Source organism: Micrasema longulum, unplaced genomic scaffold (genome assembly GCF_059751315.1).
Source record: "Micrasema longulum isolate JH-2025_06_02 unplaced genomic scaffold, ASM5975131v1 h1tg000281l, whole genome shotgun sequence".
Classification (NCBI taxonomy): Eukaryota; Metazoa; Arthropoda; class Insecta; order Trichoptera; family Brachycentridae; genus Micrasema; species Micrasema longulum.
In genome coordinates, this window is record NW_028277485.1 from 311677 (window position 1) to 328749 (window position 17073).

Sequence of the window (17073 nt, forward strand, 5' to 3'; positions counted from 1 at the left end):
GGTAATCTGGTGTTGATGGCTCTTCTGGACATGAGTGCTGCATTTGATACTGTAGACCATAATATTTTGCTTGAACGTCTGGAGAAAACTTATGGTATCCGTGATCAGGCACATATGTGGTTCAGTTCATATCTTAATAAAAGAGAATATGCAGTCGTGTTCCAGGGTAAAAGCTCAACCAACTTTCGGGTGTCTACAGGAGTGCCTCAAGGGTCAGTACTCGGACCACTTCTCTATCTCCTTTACACTAAAGATATAGAGAACATTATCAAAGAATGTGGATTGTGGTCGCACTGCTATGCAGATGATACGCAGATTTATTTTTATTGCAAACCAGGCGAGAGAAGTGTGCTTGTCAATTTAATTGATGGATGCATCAAGAAAATAGGAAACTGGATGGCTGAAAACAGACTAACATTAAACCCATCAAAAACTGAACAACTGTGGGTGGCTTCAGCCAGACGACAGAATTTGATCCAGGATACGGCTCTACCCAATGTAGGGAGTGCCGTTTTACCCACCGTTAAACTACTGGGAGTTTTACTCAATTCTGACCTATCTCTTGACGCTCAAATTAGTAGAACGATAAGTTCATGCATCTACCAGCTGAGACAAATTAAATGCATACGCAAAAATTTGCCGGTTGATGCCGCCCGTCAATTAATAAATGCGTTTGTAGTGTCTAGAGTCGATTATTGTAATGGTATCTATGCAGGTCTACCAATGAACAAAATGACTCGCCTACAATCTGTATTAAATGCCGCAGCAAGACTTATTTTCGGAATCTCTAAGTTCAGTCATATCACTCCACTACTTCGGGAACTACACTGGCTACGTTTTCCACAGAGGGTCGAATACAAACTCTGTTGGCTTATGTATAAGTCACTGCACAACTCGGCTCCGGAATATCTAAGGGAACTATGCATTCCAGATGAACTAGCTGACAGGCGTCTCACGCTTAGATCAGCTACGTCTACGGCGAGAGGAAAAGTTATTATACCTCTACGCAAACAGCGCACTAAATTTGGTGAGCGCGCATTTGCGGTCGCAGGCCCTATGGCATGGAATGCTCTCCCAGCAGAGGTGCGAGGCTGTGAAAGTGAAGTGATGTTTCGGAAAAAACTTAAAACCCACTTGTTCTCTAAATCATTTGAATAAATTCGTAGCACGTGACAACAAAATAAATTATTTTAATCAAATTACAAATTTAAAGCTTCAATTAAATTAACTTAACAGTAGAATCACCATGTAAAGCGCCCTTGAGGTATTTTATTACGAAAATGGCGCTATATAAGTTATCCACAATAAACAAAACTCACAAGAATCTATGGAATTTTGATTTGATTACTTCAGTTAGTTGATCGTAATTTGCTCATTTCTATGTTATGATTGTTTTTATGAACGTTACGATTTAGAAAAACCTAGAAAGTTGACATAATCTCTGGTTGAAATGTCAACACAGTATTATTTGCTGGATTCTATACTCTTTTTTTCTATGGTCAAAACGTTCCTTACAAGGTGCGGGGACTTTAAAGCGGAAACCGGAAATACTACAGGTAGATATAAGGAGTGACGTCATTATTTACGATTTTAAAATGAATATTATTTTTAACATTTTTTATTTATTTTTGCGTGCGTTTTTGAGATATTTCATCCTACTCCAAAATTTTTAAATATTCACGTGTACACGAAAACATTTTTAAAAATTAATTCCGGGTTGGGCTGGAATTCCTCATTGCTCTATTTTCCAAGGTAATGAACAAGAAAAAAATCATACTGGTGATAAAGGGTAAATGCCAGTCAAATTATATATTACTATTAAACGTGTTGTCCAGATGTTTATGTAGCAATTGTTTTTGTAGTATTCTTTAATAATATGCTCGCTTCCACTTTCTTTTATGTTATGTCCCGACTCAACAGTCTCAACACAGGGCTCTTGGCCTCATAGAGTTAGGGATAGTCGATGAGTGGATCCAGCCAAATAGGTAAAATGTGTGTACTGTTTATGAAATTTGTTCTATTGGTCTATATAAATTGGTTATGTTTTTTATGATTATTTTGTTTTCTTATTGTTTATTATGTTAATGATAATTAGGTTATTTGAATTAATTAAGTTTTTTTTATTGTTAATATCCTAACCAATCTTCTGAACACATCCTGTGGTCTTGTCCCTTTCCCTTTTTCTATGATTACCGAATGGAGCTTTTCGCTACTACCCGTGGCTCTGTTTTAGGTCCTGTCGGATATACAGATCTGGTGGCTTCTAAAAAGAATTTCAAGGCTTTTAAAAAGTTTTGTAATCATTTCGGCGAATTGATCATGTCCAATTAATTTAATCCCAGTCAGTGAAGTCACTTCCAGTCACTTCCCTCTCTTCTCAATCCAATGAAGTACATATAATGTACTTCTGGATTACTTTCTTTCAGCACAAAGATGCTAAGGGTACCAGATTTTAGACGGTTTTACGTCCTTAGATGCGGTGTGCGGTATGTGGTGGGCAAGCTGTTAATATTATGTTAACTTTGTTAAATAGCTAACCTTGGGCATGTTTCACATTTTGTAAAATGTTTCCCTCGACACGGGACACCACATCCCAGTGAGGGAACATTATTATGTACAAAAAAAAGAATACAAACAATGTAAAAGTGTAAATAATATAAATAAATATGTTTTTTTTCATATGAATAAATAAAAAATGCTAGAAGTAAGGCGATAATTCAATATTGATGAAAACTATTTTAGATAGTATAAAACAGTATTGACTATTTACATTAAGCAGGTTACTTTATGTTTATAAGTTTATTTTAATGACCGAGAGGTTTGACAACTTAATAACGCTCAATCTCAAAACTTCATATTTCGACATTCATTGTTTAGATCCTGTACCTTTTAAACAAAGGTGTCAAATAATCATTTAAGAAATACAGTAATTTTTAAATTCGCAATATTTTTTTATTTATTTTACTTTATAATGGAAGGTGTAGAGAATTTTAATAAATTCGTATTTTGCCATCTCTAAAAAAAGTATAAAACTATGTAAAAACGTGTTTTTCATCTGATTAATTTAAAGATTAATTTTGCACTCAGGTGCTCAGGTCGTCTACCTTTGCGTGGTCAAGGCGTCAAGGGTTCGATGTGCGGATATTTGTGAAATAAATTAAACCACTTATTCACGAACTGTGGACTCGGATATAAATACATTATTTATTTATATTTGAACTTGAAAGCGTATTTTAATTAGAATTAATTATATCAAACTTATTTACGGCACTTGCATCGCACTAGACCTTTAAATTACTATGATATAGACTCTTTTGATAAAGGAAATTTTTCGTTACTCGTAAGATATTATTTATTTATCTTATTATACATACTCAAAATTATTACATTGATATAAAATTACATTGACTGTATAACTAAAGTAAGTAACCTTGTTATAAGACAGTCAAAAAAATATTATTCTATCAGCCAAAAACACGACATTTAAAAAAAATGTTTGTACATGAAAATCAATATTTTTGGATAAAAGTGGTCACATAATAAAAATAATAACAAACATAAAAAAAAATTACAATAAACAAAAATTCAAACATGAACATGTGTCAGCTATCATCAACCAATCATTGACTATATTATGTGTACTCGTTTTAAGAATTCAATAATTTAATAAAAATTTCTAATTCATCAGCATAGTAATAATATATTGGGTTTAACCCTGTTATTTTTTATTATTGTTACAATTTTTACGTATATTTCAACAGAGATGGAAAAAATCTTTGAGAACGAAACATGTAGTTCCACCTCAATCCCCTATTCGAAGAATGTATTTGGTATTCGATTACAATTTTGGAAAATGCTACAAGTGTTAGATAAGATATCGTTATTATCTGTTTAAGGGCCAAAATATGCGATATGATAGGAAGATATGTTGTGTGAAATGGTTTCCTTTTGGATTTTGATAAAATCGGATTTTAAATTTGATATGTCATTAATGACTGGTTGTATGTTATGGTACATGGTAGTTTTGCGGACTCTGGATCCAACAATCGAAATTCTAACCCTGTTCTACCACTTGTTTATTTTTCTAAATTTTTAACGAGATGTCTACGACTAATCGAAAATATTTGCGAAATCGCGAAAATTTGGGTCAATTATAAGACCTAAAATAGCTTATTTAAGCATTTGCGATCCAAATTACTCTCTAGAAAAACTAATGGCCATTATTTACAAAACTCTCATCAGACCAGTCATTGCAAATGGTGCCGAATGCTGGGCTATGACCAAAAGAGATGAAAACATGGTATTAGAATTTGAAAGAAAATTATTAATGAAGATATTTGGTGCTATCTACCAAAACGGAGTTTCGAGGAGACGGTTTAATCATAATTAGATGCATCACATTGCACAATTCATAAAAATAAGATGATTACAATGGTCGGGCCATGTGCACATAATGAATGATAATCGTACCCCAAAAAAGATTCTTTATACCACTTCGGAAGGCAGACGAGGCAGAGGCAGACTAAAATTAAGACGGCTGGAAAATGTGGAAAGTGACATTAGAACAATCGGCCTGACGAATTGGAGAAGATCCGCAGGGTGCAGGGAAGAATGGAGACAGATCCTAAAAAAAAGTCAGGGTCCACAGCGGGCTGTAGCGCCACTGATGACGATAAGACCTAAAATAATACTTAGTTTTATTAAATAAGGAAATGGGCACACATGGATATTTTTATTCGTAAATTTAAATTATAGTAACCGACGCAATGCAATGCTGTGAAAACTAGAGCGCAGTATTCGGATGTTTTTATTGCAAGTCTACACAGTACTCAGCATTTGTTTGTTGGTTCCAATCCAAGGAAATAATGATCGCCATCATTTTGCCGGTTGAAATATTTCTTTTGCTCTCCATGCGCTTCGTTATCTTTGCTTACTGTCGCTGCAGTGGACAGTTTATTTCTACAATACTTTAGATGACTCCTTCGGCCTTTGGTGTAGTAGTATATATCTGCCACATCAACTGCGATATACTGTCGCTGATCTAATCCAAACCTCTACTAAAATGTCTATTAGGTGTTATACTGGATTGACGTAAAAGCTTCCTACTCAAATGCTCATAAAATCCGTGCATAAAACTTTCATGAAAATGTTAGTACTCTTAATCTTTTATATTTGAAGCACTTACTTTTTAAGCGTTCATTATAATTAAAATTAAAATAAAACAACTTTTTATTGAATAATGAATAATTATTTAGTGATAAATCGTTTCCCATTTTATAATTTTGAGTGTCTACTAAGCTTAGAGTGGATATTATAGACTTGTATACTCTAAGCTACTAAGTATTAAATCTAAATCTAAACATATGGAGATAATACGTTAAGTCTTTGTTTCATGTAGCATTTTTTTTTTGCGAAGGTATGGGGTGAGGAATAAGGGGGTTTGAAATTCGATCGTTTGTATTATTATTTCTAAAACTATACGGGAGTGGACTACAAGAAATAAATATACAATTATTATTATTTTATTTTTTTACAATATTTATTGCTGCTTTAATTTCAAAAATTTCTAAGTTATAAATTTCTGTGTTTTATTTTCAACACGAAACTTTGACCGAGTATCTTAATTACAATTATGGTTATTTACTATGAGATAGTTTGCGAATTCGGAATACTTACACAAAAACAAAATACTGCATGCCATATTGCCATAAAGATTTGACTTATTACCTCCATATGTTTAGATTTAGATTTAATATTTAGTAGACAGTGTTAAAATTATAAATCATGATGGGATTCATTACTAAATTATACCTTGATAAGGAATCTTTTGTAGCTTCGAAACTGTTTGGTAAAAAAAATGTAAAATAAGTGGTTAAAAAAATAATATTTAACTTATTTTTAATACTTTTGTAGGAACTTTTGCATTTCCGATCGAACTAATTGAATTTATGAACTTGCTGCGTATATCGATCATCTGTTACATGAAGGTAAGATGATAGCCTTATGCTTCAGGTGCCAGTCTGAAATATAAAATGCTGCAATGAAGAACAACGTTTTTTGTATATATTTCAATGGTATTTCTAGAGGTCAATACGTAGCGTTAGCTCGTATGTATTGAGAGTATTCCGTAAGTTTGATTTATTTGCAAGCAATTTGTATTCTAGGACTGCCAAATAAATTATTTTGGTGATGTTCCGCGATATATATCGCGCAATGCTAGTTCATTTACGGCCAAAAATTGAGTAAATTGTGCAACCGACTTTAAGTAATGTCTATGGTGTTTACTAACGTCGTTGTTAATAATTCACTAGATTATTTTCATCTCAAATAAGTCGTTAGGGCAGTCAGAGCCTGCCTCGCGTACCCCTGGCCACGGCCCTGCTAACTAATAAATTGGCGATTAAAATATTAAATATGTGTGAAGAAAATTACTTGTTCTCTTCCGTGGTTAGCTACAACTTTATGTGTTCTTCGATTTTATGGATTTCCTTTGTCATTTGCTCTATTGCCACCTCTTTATTTTCTATTCCCGCTTCTTGGCAGCTCTGCTGGCTGGCTACGTTCAAAACAAATTATCTACGAGTGAATAATATTTCACAAAGAAGAATCCCTCATAACAGATCCTGCCTCGAATCTAAGTTGCGGTTCTCCGTTTCATACCGTGTAAATTTATTTCAGCAGGAACTATTTTTTTTATCTTTTCAAATATGAAAATGAAATTAGAGACTCGTAAAACCTCTGCTGGGGGGATATTCGACATGCTCAGGGGAAATTTTAGTCATTTTACTCCTCTTTTAAATTAATCATCTCGTAAAGTAATGAAATTATCTTCGAAATAATATATATGAAGTATAAGGTAAGTAAAGGATAAAATACATTTATTACTTATTTTACTTAGCGTGTCCGGCTGGATCAAACCCTGCCACTCCAATATGCGGCGACGGATATCGCATTCTCATTTGCCACAATTAGGTCTCCGGGAGTGCAACCTTCTCCTATGAGCGGGCATGTCTGTAGGTGGCTGTTATCCTGAGTTACGTCCGCAGTCACATAGATTATCATCCCCAGAGAGGTACCCCTACCTTTAGAGATCAGCTTTCGTCTCTTATAGTTGAAAAAGGGACAATGCATCAACAGGTGAGCGACGTCATGAACCCTCCGTGATCCGTGAAGATTTAGGTTATCTTAAAGCCGGCTTTCTGCATTTTCCTGAATTCAAAGGCATTGTAAATTGTAGGAAAAAACATTTCAGTAATTTGTCCGTTAGTTTTATATAAATAATAGTCATTCCAGAGTTGAAGGTTCCCACTTCTTATTTTCCTTTTGTGGAATCGAGATTCTTTATGTACTTTATGATTAAATCAGTATTTACTTCTATAAATATTAGTTGGAGAATTAGTCAACGTATCCGTCCGTTTACTTGATACAGCTGATGGCTTTTCGTAAACGGAATTGATAAGGTAGCAAATAGCTCACGAATTTCATGCCCGGAGTCAGTAATAGTTTCGTTGTATATTGCCATGAAGGGATGGAAGAAGATTTTTGTTTAGATTTTATATAAGCCCAAAAAAGTTTAAGGGATTTACGGATATTGGTTTCTGTGTGCTCAATGTAAATTTTAAAAGCGGGTTTAGAATGTACTTTTTGTCTAGACTCTAGATCGTAACGCGAACCGGGTTGTGGTCCCGTGGTAGCACTGTGGACTCACGGACCAAATATTAGATACATTTAAATCACCTAAAATTAAAAAGCAATCATTTGGTTTCTTTAACATGAGATATGCACAACACACATGTAAGAATTTATTTGATTTTTGCCGAATAGGTATCCAGATATTTTCAGCTTCTGACTCCCATTAACGCATAATTGATGCATTGAGATTACGCTTTGCTGCTAAAATCACTTCCACGCCACGGGAATAATCTGTAGTTATCGGATTTCTATCAGACCGGAAAACGTCATATCTATCATCGAACACGGAGCTATAGAAACTATCAGTAATCACGATGATATCATAGTCAGTAAAAGTCACATTTTCTAAAAAAATCTTGGTCATGGGACGTAGACTTCTAACATTTTAGTAGTAGGCCAGCCATAGGCATGATAAGGATTAAAAAAAGCTGTAGAAAGTTTATGACAGAAAAAAAATAAAAAAAACAACTCAAAGTAAGATGAATAAATAATAATAATGAAGTACAAATATTTTAAAAAGATAAAATATTAGAATAACAATTAGGATAAATAATATATTCATCAAAGAAATAATTACTATAAATCATAGTGTGCCTGGAAAGGTAAGGAATCGTAATAGCAATGTGATTTCATTCTGGATAGCGAAATTATAGTGATACAAAACATAAGTATACAACCGTTCGGTTTTAGGAAGAAAGCTTCACGAGAAAAGAAAACTCTCTTACAGTGTGGATATAAGATACATTACTATTCGACTAGGTGATGCCGACAGATTTAAATATTAAAGATAGGAATTCTTATTTATTAGCGAGAATATAAATATTTTAGAAATATAAGAAGTAACGACTCATAGATATTAACAAGTGTGGAAAATATATTATGTGTAGAATGTAAAACATAATATCACAAATAATAAAACCACGAACAGGACATTAAAAATAAAATTATGCATCCAAAGCATTGCGATATATCTTTCGATATTTGTTTTAGGTACATTTGTGATACAATAAACAGGTGACAGAAGATAATGCATCAAATATAAGAATTAAAAATATATTAAAGTAGGGAAAATATGAGAATTAAGATAAATATTAATAGTAATAACAAAAGTAAGTTATAGGCGGCACTTAGTTTTAGAATATTTACATATTACTTGTACATAAATCTGATCACAGTGTACACACCATCAAATGTGATGCCAATCTTAGACGCACTTCCAGCTTCGTTTTTAAGTTACAAAAGTTCTGTTACATAAACTCTCAAGAATTTTAGGCGTGTTGTGCTTTAACTAAAATAAAATAAAGGTTGGCGCATTCGCCTACCATGCAGGAGGTCCCAGGATCAATTCCTAGCAGGGTAAAAAACATAGAGAGTATCTACGTACGCGTCAATTATGACGACGCGACGTGTTTATGTGTGTTGAAATGTGTTTATATTAATATTTTTTCGTAAATTTTAGATCATTTTCGCCATGCAAGTAAATGTTTTTGTAAAATGAGAAATAATAATGATAAATTCTAAAATAATTCAAAAAACTTCACCCTGTTCTCTTTTAGGCATCAAACTGGATAAAGAAATACTATTTTCGCTAAAATCAGAAGTTATGTATTTTTATTAGTCAAATTGGAAAAAAAAGTAAACAATGAATGCGTGCTAGAAATAAATGTAAATTTAAAATTACAATAGCGAAAAAATCGTTTATTCGTTTATATGCAATATGCATGGCAGTAAAAATATTTAGTGAACTTCAAAAATAAATTAAAGGAAATCAATTTTATCAAAACATTTGTGTTAACAAGTGTTAAAAGTGTTCTTAATAGATAAATGTTATAATTATTATTATTACTGTGTCATATTGGCGCCATTTTTGTGAAAATCACCTCAACTATAGTATTAACGAATATTTGGAAGATAAAACAGAGTAAATTTAAATGTATTTAATGTCAATAATGTAAGCACTAAGCACCATAAGTAATTTAAATTTATTTCAACAGAGAGGGAAAAAGTTTTCGAGAAGGGAATATGGAAGTCTAGGCATTTACAGGGCTTATGACCTGTCATTGGCTGGTTTAAGTGGCCACTTTACACACTGTGTAACATTCACCAACCATACACCATAAACCAGCCAATGACAGGTCATAAGCCCTGTAAATGCCTAGACTCTTCTCGAAAACTTTTTCCCTCTCTGTTGAAATAAATTTAAATACGAACAACTCCCTAGGGAGGAAATCCAGCCAGTCTGCAAGCATTTGGACATAATCAAACATTGTTGAATTACTACCTGGTAAAAGAAGAAGTATAAAAATTAGGAAATTGTTTCCAGGCGTTGCCTAGTAGGTGATTTGGTTCAGCCAGATGAATCTCACCCACGTGATAAAGGTTTCAGCTCTTTTACTTCACAAAAGTCAACAGATGGAAGAGTTGGGGAAATGTGGATGTTCAAACATGGGCAGAATGTTGAAATAAATTTAAATACGAACAACTCCCTAGGGAGGAAATCCAGCCAGACCATAAGTAATTTTTATTATTTATTTTTCATAAACTTTTTATTAATTTATTTAAATTTAATTTTTATTATTATATCATTTTGTATTTATAACAATTGTTTATTACGGTTAGTAAAGATCTGTTGTTTAAATTATTATTATTATAATACAATAATGGACGCAGCAACTTCCGGTGATATCTTATCAAGCGGAGGCGATACGGTTGGGTGAACTTATACTGCGGATGTCTCCCTCAGCCTTAACCCCGCTTGCCTACTTTATTTTAGTGACCGACCGAAGTTTCGGTTTTGGTTTCGGCCAGTTAAACGTGTTTCGGCCGTGGTTTCGGTTTCCGTCAAAAGTTTCTCTGAACTTCGGCTCAGCCGAAACCTGCAGCCGGGATGTGTATTCGGGATCTTGTGGCGCATGACTCGGCCGCGTGACGCGTGATTTGTCGACTATAGTTAGTAGTGCTAAGATCATTGGTATTTTTGCAATTCCTTTATAGTCAATAAGTTAACGTTTATAAAGCGTGCATTGAAGAACTGTTAGATATATGTGTAACATATCGACGAACCATAAAAATTAACAAATTTACTTATTAAATTTATGCTTTAATTTAATTGTGTATTTTATTGAACACTTATTTTAATGATCACGTAAGGTTTAACAATAAAAACACCTAATTTCGGGCGTTTTGGAGTGACTTTTAACTTGTTTATATAAGTTTCGGTTTCGACCGAAACTAGAACAAAAGCAGAAATTCGGATTCGGCTGAAAACCTGGTGTCTGCTGGTCATTACTTTATTTGGTATCTCGACTTCCTGGACGTCTACTGCTTAAAATTCGTTAGGAATTTATGTGGATCAGATTTGAGAGATTGCACAGGAGTGGGCAACCAAATGATCAGGCAACATGAAAACGAAATAAAAAAAACAGGCAACCCATACAACTACAATACTGTGATGACGATCAATAATAATGTGCGAACCTTGCACTTTTCAAACAAACGGTATAAGTCTAAAATATGAAATTCACTGCCTATTTCAATATAATATTGTCACCCGGATTAAGCGCAGGTGACTTAGCGCTTTTTGCCATAGAAGGATGGCATGGGTTTACGAAACTGACGCTGACGGATTGATGCGGTCCCGAATCAAAATACTGCATCCGGCATAAAAAACTATTAAATTTGCAGTCTGCATTGTTAATACATAATGCACATAAAAAACGACATTCTGTTTGAGAATCGAAATTCGATAAATTAATAAATAATACAAAAAACGGCAAGCTAATACAAAAAAAAGGTACATTTATTCTTCCTTCGTGATATCCTGAGATTCACTTGAAATTCTATTTCTTACGGATTTGAAGCATATGGTTTTCGGGTGCATACCATTAACGACCCCTTTAAATAAAAATACATGATTTCTGTATTGCGTGAGATGTTAATATTGGTCCCTGGAGGTTTTGCCAGATAGCTAAGTGCTAAATGCATCTGAGCTCTAGGTATATTACATACTGTGGAGTACGTAATAACTAAATACAATATTCACTGTGTAAGTACACGACACTTAAAAGAAAAAGAGAATACGTAGCAAAAAAAAAATATATTGTGTATTCACTTAAGTAAAATAAAGCGACGGCTTAAACAAAATAAAAAGTATAAATTACATTTTGATAAAGGAGCCCTCAATGTCTCTGGGTATTGTTTGAAAAAATATTTTTGTGCTGTTTTTTTACATCAAATGGAAGTGTGTTTCCTCTATACTGCCCTGCTAACCCTAAAAGTCATAACGGAAAAAAATCGTTTTGCGTTTTTTTGTCAGAAATTTTCGATAGCCTTACATGTTTACTAAACTAACAAGTCATTTCTGCTTCTCAAATATGAAATACTCTCTTGCAAAAAAAAAAAAAATTTTTAATCAGCTTAGTGCCGAATAAGTCGGCGTTTATTGTAAAGCACAGTATTATTATGATCTGTTTGCATAACAGTAAAGAAGGTAAAAAATATACAAATAGGCAAAATTTTAGTAAAGTTAAAGTATAAGCAAATATATTGGGCACTGTCTATTAAGGCAAGGTAAAGTAAATACTAGTTCTGAGGTATATTTTTTTAGACATATTTTTTTAGAGATGTCTAAAGATAATTACAAAATTGAATAATCAGATTGGCAAAGCGTAAAAAAACAGTAGTCTAATGTAAATTTTCAGTTCAGCAGATACGACTTTTGGCCTTAGCAGGGCATTATAATCCTATGGAAGTCTAGCTAGTTACAGGTCTTATGATCTAATAGGCAACGCCTGAAAACACTGAAATTATTATGTTTTTTTTTTTACAAACAAACAAATCATCACGCCGTTTCCCCGTAGGGGTAGGCAGAGAGGATAGAATGCCATAACACTCTATCTTGGCATACAGGCCTCGCTTCCTCTACATTCATACATCTTCTCATGCACGCACGCCGATTATTCCTACTTTTGACATGTCCATTTTCAAGTATTTGCTGGACTTGATCGTGCCATGTCTTTCTCGGTCTTCCTTGTTTTCTGCATTCATCAACATTTGCATCGCAGATCCTTTTAGCCGTTCTTTCGCTGTCCATTCGCTCTACATGTCCAAACCAACGCAGCACCCCTTTCTCGATTCTGTCGATAATGCATGTCTCAGCCTTACACACTTCACGGATCTCGACATTAGTGCACCTATCATACATCGTTTTACTACACATTCGCCTGAGGTATCGCATTTCGATAGTATTCAACCTACTTTCATCATCATTTTTCCAATTCCATACTTCGCTCTCATACATTAGAGTTGGCACTAGAACTCCATTATGAACTGATTGTTTAGCCTCCTGCGATAAACATTTGTTTGCCAAAGTAGATTTCAGTGCACCGTTTACCCTGTTCCCGGCACTCACCCTCCTTTCAATATCTTTCTCGGCCTTTCCGTCCCCAGCAAACATACTTCCCAGGTACACAAACTCTTCTACCTGATTCAGAATATCTTCGTTTACACTGATCTCACATGTAGTTATATTTTCATCCCTTTCAAAAACCATCACTTTTGATTTATCAACATTCATAAGCAAATCGCTTTTCTTACATACATCGTAGACTTTTGTTACCAAGAATTACAGGTCTTCTTTTGCCGCTAGCAAGAAGCACGGCACCAGTTAGTTCAATTAACAATATTTTGAGTTTTACTAATATTTGTAGACAAAGCTGTATTTCACTCCTTAAGGAGCTGTTAAGATAAATTTCTTTCTCACATGCTCAAAAAATTGTTGGTTAATTTGACTTGTTTTTTTTTCAATGTCAGGTACGGCGTTTTCATGTACTCAATACTCGCACTCACACAATAATAATCACGCACACGTACAAAATGCCAGTTATATTATACCAGTCAACTGGGTGCCGTGGCGTGTAGCGTGTAGCGTGTGGCGTGTACTGTGTAGTCGACGGTTTAAGTTGTTTACGATAGGGGAGTGGCGCTGGGACCGCTAGTATTCGCCGGCCGGGGGAGCGGGGCGCTTGTTTACTAGTATCGTGTAAGCGAGAAGCGAGACGCGAGGAGCGAGTGACTCCGAGCGGCGGCCCGCGCCCGACGGCCCATTGATGATGGCAGGAATGCGGCCCGGCCGTTGACCGCGCCGCGCAGCACCGCTCCGGCCCTATTCTGACACCATACCGACTTGCGACATTCTCACAAACAAACAAACCATCACGCTGTATCCCCGCACGGGTAGGCACGGAGGATACTTTGACACTTTGAACACTGACTTTGCATACAGATCTCGCTTTCTTTACATTCATGAATCTTCTGTTCTCATGCGCGCGCGGATTATTCACACATTCGACACGTCCACGTTCAAATTTTGTTGGATTTAGTCATGCTATGTTTTTCTCGTTTTTTGCATATATCAACATTCGCAACGTAAATTTTTTTAGCCGTTCATTCGCTGTCCATTCGCTCCACATGTCCAAACCAACGCAGAATTCCTTTCTTGATTTTGTTGGTAATGCTTATCTCAGTCTTGTGTAATGCACGGATCTCGACATTTGTATCGCACATAGTTTTGCCACACATTCGCCTGAAATATCGCATTTTTACAGCATTTAGCCTACTTTCATTCTCGTTTTTCCAATTTGGTCGGCACCAGGACTCCATTGTGAACTGCTAATTTTGCCTCCTGCGATAAACATTTATTTACACGGGGGATGCGTTCCGAACAGTATCGCGTAAATAAAAACCTCGTTAAAATAGTATACTTAAAAAAGAACAATGCTGGTTAGGTTTTTTGTGTAAAAAATATTTCGGAATACAAAAAAATTAATTGTTTTCTTTTTTTTTTAGTAAACTTTTATTTTTCATGAGAACAATACATAAAGAAATTAAAAAGAGAACACCTTCAGGTTAAACTTAAACTAAAAAAAAAGAGTCAGGAACTTGTGTTTGGCAAGTATACAAAATAATATCAAATAGAAACAAAAGTGCATAACAAATAAATAAACAATTGAAAATTGAAAAAATATATCACTTAAAAAAAAACACAAAATTAATTAACATTCACAGGCATTTATACACACATATATATTATGTACATAATATGCATATTTATATACCTGCTTATACAATACATAAGTTACATATTATGTATTTGATAAGACATGTTTCAAAACCATATAAAATGTCTCTCTCGGCACGAGACACCCTAGCGAGGGAACATTATCTTGAATGTAAAAAGGTAATACATAAATTGTAATAGAACAAATAAAATAAATATGTACTAACACACATTTTCTTTTAAAAATACAGTATATAGGTATATGTTAACTCTGTAAGAAAGCATTTCTTTATTTTTTTCTTACATTTTTCATAAGTTATTTCTACCTGTAGATCTTATGGTAAATTATTGAAAAGCTTCCTTCCTACACACGTACAGTGATGTTTGGCCGTAGTAGTTTTTATTTCCTGTAGAGCGAGGCATCCTGTTCTTAATCTTCCCGTAATATAGTCCTATGGGAGGCTCTCCTTATGCACCTAGAGCATACAACACTTTTCGTAAATATCCTCTACTCTTAAAACATTCAGCTCCCCGAAAAGTTCGGTAGTTGAGATGAAGGATGATTTACAAAGTATTATTTTAATATTATTTTTATGTAAAACATTAAGGGGTCTAAGATGAGCGTTGAAAGCCCCTCCCCATCCAACTATTGCATATTGAATAATTGGCTGTACTAGAGCATAATAAACTGTCTTCACCTGATCCGTCGATAAGATACCCCAAAGCTTTAAAAATACCTAGAATAATTTTCTTAGTCTTTTGCACATTGAATCTATTTGTTCTTTCCGTGAAATATTTTGATCGATTATTATTCCCTCGTAGTTTATCTTAGATTTTTTGCTTAGAGTAACACATTGAGAATGACAGTTTGTATGGTCCCCATAGTTCCTGTCATGAGAGTTTAGGTCTAAGTGATAAGGTCTATTTCTACTGTTTAAGGTAACTGCAAGGTAGTATATTTTTTTCTGAATCCATAGTAGAGTAACTTTGATTCCACCACTCTTTAAAAACTGTTAAGTTTTATTGTACCGTGTATCATATATTTTTTCTTAAGTGTAACGTGACATCACAATACTTTTAAAAACTGACAAAAATTATTCACTCACTGTCATTTTTGTAAAACTGCCAAGTTAGTAAAAGAGTAATGTAGGGCATTCCAATAACGAATAGCATAATAATGTTACGAGTACTATTACAGTACAGGTCAAGAAAATACTCATTGTTTCTGACTCATTCTTTCTGCCCGCGATACGCTTCCACTTGCTATTTAATGATGCTCACGCTTACACACACCTGAACACTTACTCCCACATAAATACATACTCTCACAATTCTACACTTACTCGCATACAAATACACAAACACACCCTTTTGTGGTACCACAATTTTATGTTTGATTTTAATTGAGAAACTTCGCTGGTCTATCTTTAAACTTTATCTTATTATGTTATTTAATCATTGTTGACTGTTTCTGTAAAATAAGTAATTAAATAAATAATCCCTTCTGTGACATAAAATATAAAAATAACATACGTGGCTTAGTTTTGTCTGCCTAATTTCAATACAGTTTTTTTAAAAGAAGCTATATAAGATATATCGTTTGGACATATAAAAATCATCAGATTTTAGCATGTTTTATGTAAAAATGCATTTTTTGGAAATAGTGACAGGTATACACCCTTTTGCCATCACACTACCGAATTATTATTATAATTTAAAACCTAAGTTGTAGTCCTGTGATAGTGTCACGGATTTACGAATTATAAGTCCGAGGTTCAAACTCCGCTCAGTCATACTTGATTCGTGATTCCCATTTCTAGCACATATATTTAAGACGGCTTGAAAATGGCTCCAAAAACAAAATTTGTAGGTACGAAAATTTGTTTTTTTTCCTTTCAAAATATTTGCATAAAAAATGTGAGATAAAATAACTCATTTAGCCCATTCGTACGTAAATCTGTATATTTTAAAAAGTATTTTATATACATTTTATCTTACTTCACTTTTCGGAGCGCAACCTGTCTTAAAGTGATAGTTGGAGATAAGCATTGAAATGAAATATTATGTATTAATTATCAGCATTATTTGAAGTGGTTTTATTAAAATAATCTGAAAATATAGGAAGAAAATTGTGTAATTTAATAATGCTGTCGAAATGTTATATCTTAAAACGTTATAAATGAAGTGTGATGGTTTGGACTTGTAGAACAAATGGATAGCGAAAGAACGGCGCGAATGCTAATGCATACAGAAAATGATGAAGCACAAAAGAGACGTTTCATGAATAAATCCAAGAAACACTTGAAAATGGACGTGTTAAGTTG

General features: G+C 34.0%; 1 long non-coding RNA gene across 2 annotated transcripts in view; it reads left to right on the forward strand.

Annotated features, from left to right (window-relative positions):
• Nucleotides 1-17073, forward strand: part of LOC148282866 (uncharacterized) — a 57839-nt gene that overhangs the window by 27247 nt on the left and 13519 nt on the right. The window contains exon 1 of one of the 2 annotated variants that reach the window (XR_015822005.1): nt 13679-13926. The exons of the other annotated variant lie outside the window; for it this stretch is intronic. This is a non-coding gene — a long non-coding RNA (uncharacterized LOC148282866). Of the gene's footprint in view, nt 1-13678; nt 13927-17073 lie in introns of those variants that run through there. 2 annotated transcript variants of the gene reach the window in all.